Here is a 6,000-nt window from a genome sequence, read left to right as displayed (position 1 = left end):
CACAGTTATAGTTGCAGGATGACGGTTACTGTGTCGGTGATATCCAGCTATCTAGATATTCTGTTAGGCTGCAGTACAGACCCAGATTGTCCACGTTTCGAACAACATACAAAGTCGGAACTGTTTATTTGTGCTGTGTTTGACGTGATGGTGACGTCAATGCAGTGACACAGTTATAGTTGCAGGATGACGGTTACTGTGTCGGTGATATCCAGCTATCTAGATATTCTGTTAGGCTGCAGTACATACCCAGATTGTCCACGTTAACACAGTTATAGTTGCAGGATGACGGTTACTGTGTCGGTGATATCCAGCTATCTAGATATTCTGTTAGGCTGCAGTACAGACCCAGATTGTCCACGTTAACACAGTTATAGTTGCAGGATGACGGTTACTGTGTCGGTGATATCCAGCTATCTAGATATTCTGTTAGGCTGCAGTACAGGCCCAGATTGTCCACGTTTCGAACAACATACAAAGTTGAAACTGTTTATTTGTGCTGTGTTTGACGTGATGGTGACGTCAATGCAGTGACACAGTTATAGTTGCAGGATGACGGTTACTGTGTCGGTGATATCCAGCTATCTAGATATTTTGTTAGGCTGCAGTACAGGCCCAGATTGTCCACGTTTCGAACAACATACAAAGTTGAAACTGTTTATTTGTGCTGTGTTTGACGTGATGGTGACGTCAATGCGGTGACACAGTTATAGTTGCAGGATGACGGTTACCGTGTCGGTGATATCCAGCTATCTAGATATTCTGTTAGGCTGCAGTACATACCCAGATTGTCCACGTTAACACAGTTATTGTTGCAGGATGACAGTTACTGTGTCGGTGATATCCAGCTATCTAGATATTCTGTTAGGCTGCAGTACAGGCCCAGATTGTCCACGTTTCGAACAACATACAAAGTTGAAACTGTCTATTTGTGCTGTGTTTGACATGATGGTGACGTCAATGCGGTGACACAGTTATAGTTGCAGGATGACGGTTACCGTGTCGGTGATATCCAGCTATCTAGATATTCTGTTAGGCTGCAGTACATACCCAGATTGTCCACGTTAACACAGTTATAGTTGCAGGATGACGGTTACTGTGTCGGTGATATCCAGCTATCTAGATATTCTGTTAGGCTGCAGTACAAACCCAGATTGTCCACGTTTCGAACAACATACAAAGTCGGAACTGTTTATTTGTACTGTGTTTGACGTGATGGTGACGTCAATGCGGTGACACAGTTAAAGTTGCAGGATGTCGGTTACCGTGTCGGTGATATCCAGCTATCTAGATATTCTGTTAGGCTGCAGTACATACCCAGATTGTCCACGTTAACACAGTTATAGTTGCAGGATGACAATTACTGTGTCGGTGATATCCAGCTATCTAGATATTCTGTTAGGCTGCAGTACAGGCCCAGATTGTCCACGTTTCGAACAACATACAAAGTTGAAACTGTTTATTTGTGCTGTGTTTGACGTGATGGTGACGTCAATGCGGTGACACAGTTATAGTTGCAGGATGACGGTTACTGTGTCGGTGATATCCAGCTATCTAGATATTCTGTTAGGCTGCAGTACATACCCAGATTGTCCACGTTAACACAGTTATAGTTGCAGGATGACAATTACTGTGTCGGTGATATCCAGCTATCTAGATATTCTGTTAGGCTGCAGTACAGGCCCAGATTGTCCACGTTAACACATTTATAGTTGCAGGCTGATGGTTACTGTGTCGGTCATATCCAGCTATCTAGATATTCTGTTAGGCTGCAGTACAGGCCCAGATTGTCCACGTTTCGAACAACATACAAAGTTGAAACTGTTTATTTGTGCTGTGTTTGACGTGATGGTGACGTCAATGCAGTGACACAGTTATAGTTGCAGGATGACGGTTACTGTGTCGGTGATATCCAGCTATCTAGATATTTTGTTAGGCTGCAGTACAGGCCCAGATTGTCCACGTTTCGAACAACATACAAAGTTGAAACTGTTTATTTGTGCTGTGTTTGACGTGATGGTGACGTCAATGCGGTGACACAGTTATAGTTGCAGGATGACGGTTACCGTGTCGGTGATATCCAGCTATCTAGATATTCTGTTAGGCTGCAGTACATACCCAGATTGTCCACGTTAACACAGTTATTGTTGCAGGATGACAGTTACTGTGTCGGTGATATCCAGCTATCTAGATATTCTGTTAGGCTGCAGTACAGGCCCAGATTGTCCACGTTTCGAACAACATACAAAGTTGAAACTGTCTATTTGTGCTGTGTTTGACGTGATGGTGACGTCAATGCGGTGACACAGTTATAGTTGCAGGATGACGGTTACTGTGTCGGTGATATCCAGCTATCTAGATATTCTGTTAGGCTGCAGTACATACCCAGATTGTCCACGTTAACACAGTTATAGTTGCAGGATGACGGTTACTGTGTCGGTGATATCCAGCTATCTAGATATTCTGTTAGGCTGCAGTACAAACCCAGATTGTCCACGTTTCGAACAACATACAAAGTCGGAACTGTTTATTTGTACTGTGTTTGACGTGATGGTGACGTCAATGCGGTGACACAGTTATAGTTGCAGGATGACGGTTACCGTGTCGGTGATATCCAGCTATCTAGATATTCTGTTAGGCTGCAGTACATACCCAGATTGTCCACGTTAACACAGTTATAGTTGCAGGATGACAATTACTGTGTCGGTGATATCCAGCTATCTAGATATTCTGTTAGGCTGCAGTACAGGCCCAGATTGTCCACGTTTCGAACAACATACAAACAGTTATAGTTGCAGGGTGACGGTTACTGTGTCGGTGATATCCAGCTATCTAAATATTCTGTTAGGCTGCAGTACAGGCCCAGATTGTCCACGTTTCGAACAACATACAAACAGTTATAGTTACAGGGTGACGGTTACTGTGTCGGTGATATCCAGCTATCTAGATATTCTGTTAGGCTGCAGTACAGGCCCAGATTGTCCACGTTTCGAACAACATACAAACAGTTATAGTTGCAGGGTGACGGTTACTGTGTCGGTGATATCCAGCTATCTAAATATTCTGTTAGGCTGCAGTACAGACCCAGAGTGTCCACGTTTCGAACAACATACAAAGTCGGAACTGTTTATTTGTGCTGTGTTTGATGTGACCGTGACGTCAGTGCGGTGACACAGTTATAGTTGCAGGATGACGGACAACTGTTGTAGATCAGCATTGACTAACAGCGGTCCACACGCTGTTATATATACCGCCGCTATTCCTGTCCTGTTCTCGGGCAGTAGCGCGGCACGGCGGTGCACTTCATACAGCCGCTCTGTTCTTGCAGTTCCTAGCACGTCCATGATTTGAAGTGCAAATTCGTTTCACAAAGAAACTAAATACCAACAGCAGTTGACGGTATAGACTTTCTGAACGATGCATTACGTTCAGGTAGGGACTTGAGCCTAGGATGGATAATAACAGGTCTTTGTGTGTTTGCTAACGATCGGTCTAGATGTCGAATAAGTCAGGCACTCTGAGAGGCATCTTACAATGTTGAGGAGTTAAAGATTGGCATTTTTCAAAGGCAAGTTAGTTTCAAAAAATGATATATCCAGATTGATGTTCCAACAACTAATGATGTAATAAAGGCTTGTGGTGCGACTAGTGTTGTCTTCTGTGAGAACTTAAACAATGTAGTTAGTAAAATTCAGGGATTTCGAAATGAAGGTCAAGACAAAAATGTAAAGTTTCAATTTTAGCCCGAAAGTATTATTTGGACCGACGATTTAATCGAAAAATCCAAGAAGGTGAACTCAAATGGCTGATGATGACGGCACTGATAAAAGCACAAAGGAGGTACTCGATTCAAGAAAACGCCGTTTAAAAGAGATTGTTCTATGAGATTAGATGAGTTGAACCTACATTTCTGTGGATTAACAAAATGTACAAAAACATACGGTTTTAAATTCATCTCAATTAACATTTCTCATTTTCCTTATTCGTTCTAGGATCCATTTCTATCAGTATTTTAATGTAATAACAGTATATAGTACAAATATAATAAGGCAGAACTATCATATTTAAACTTATTCTACAGAACTTAAAAAAATAAAAATCCAGTACTGCACGTATAAATTTTATAGATATCCCTAATGAAATGGACGACACATTGTTATTTATGGTTGGTCACTTTAAATTAGCTTATTTTTCGTCTAACGCTCTAAAATGGGTTTTCAGCTATGATGTTTGGTAATCTGTCAATGTATGTCAGACTTTTCATATCAAAGTTGGCTTTGTGGCATTTTTTAATTATACTGGGTATCCACAAATTACTCTATCAAACTACTGAAAATTGTGTATTTCTGCACCTTTGAAATCTAATATGTTATAAATTTCTGAAACTTTTAAAACAGGTCTTAATTAGACTAAACATTTTGCCCAGTTTGAACTTTATATCTTTTTTCACTTTAAAGATATACCTGTTGTAAAAGACAAACTGTAAACTGAATAAGATTTGATTAAACGTTCTATGCCATTTCTTACTTATTTTGATCTGATAAATGAAATTGTGAATATTGATAGAGTAATTTGTGGAGACACTTTACATAAAAGCAGTTTCTCGACGAACAACGCAAACATTTCAAAATGGTCTGGTAGGGCAATACAATATTGTTAATAACTCCAAGTTAAGTTTGAACAAACGAGTTGAATTTTGCAAAATACTCATACAAACACGTTGTTATATTATAATAAAATCCAGCAAAAGAATTAATATTCCAGCCTATCCTAAGCCAATGCAATTTTAATAACAAGCAAATTACATTAAACGGCTATTGGAAATCGGCTGAAAATAATGTTATAACAGTTTAACCGTGCTTAGTATGAATGAAACAGCTTTGTTAAGATGTTCATTCAAACCTCCAAAGAGTTATTGAGTTACATTGTGTTATAGAAATACAAATTCAGCTATGCGGAAGACTAAATGGGGTGCAACCGTAAGTTAAGGGGGACTCGATCGAGTGTTTTGCCCGGGCCCGCCAAAGCTGCCTACTTCCCTGGTTGGTGTTTAATCAATCAACGATCAGTGTGACTTCTGTATTACAGGCCCTGTTACCATTAATTAGAAAATAAGCTGTCATGTTGTAATAGTTTAAATAATCATGAAATAAAAAATAAACCTCAACTTCTTATATCTAAGCAATTCGTCTACAATTATAAGAGACTACAAAATAAACTCAGAAACTCAGTAACAAAAACTTATATATGGTTGTCACATTTCACATTGCCTTAAAACGCAACAATACTATTATTACAAATATTATATTATATTATAAAAAACGATAGTCAAGCAAAGTAAAATATACCTCACAGTGTTGTTGATGAATAAACTAATAGACAGTTTTAATTAATTTTTTAGAATATATAGGTAGGTACCGTAATAATGTATTTTGAATCATTTCCAACTTTTCAATCTCTTAATTGGGTATAGAATTCCGAACTACCGAGCAGTATTCTAATTTACTTCTAACTATCGAAAACTGCACATTTTTAATTTTAAATGGCCTCATAATTCTTTTCAGTAGCTCTAGAGGCCACTACAGTCACTAGATAATTCACATTACCAGAAAAACAAAGGCTAGAATCCAAAATCATATCCTGATCCTTGATTTCATATACTATATGCCTAATCAAAAAAGTATTATTAATGTTATAACTAATTTAGTTCAAGGTGTTTTCTGGAAATAAGTGATAGAAAAACATTTATTAACATTAGGATATAATTTATTATAACAAAACCAAGCGTAAAGCAGTTGTGCAAAAAGTTAGTATCCGTATAGCTTTTAAGTTGTCTGTAAATCTCCACGTCATCGCCAAAGTCAGCACACACCCACAGTGAGTTATGCAGTTCGAAAGGCCATTCATAAAAGTCATGAAGAGAAGAGGGTCTAAATTAGAGCTATGAGGTGCACCAGAAAAATTTACATAACTGAACGAGTTATAATTAGAAACTGAGAC

Source organism: Homalodisca vitripennis, chromosome 2, assembly GCF_021130785.1.
Source record: "Homalodisca vitripennis isolate AUS2020 chromosome 2, UT_GWSS_2.1, whole genome shotgun sequence".
NCBI classification, from domain to species: domain Eukaryota; kingdom Metazoa; phylum Arthropoda; class Insecta; order Hemiptera; family Cicadellidae; genus Homalodisca; species Homalodisca vitripennis.
Note: the sequence above shows the minus strand (reverse complement) of the source record.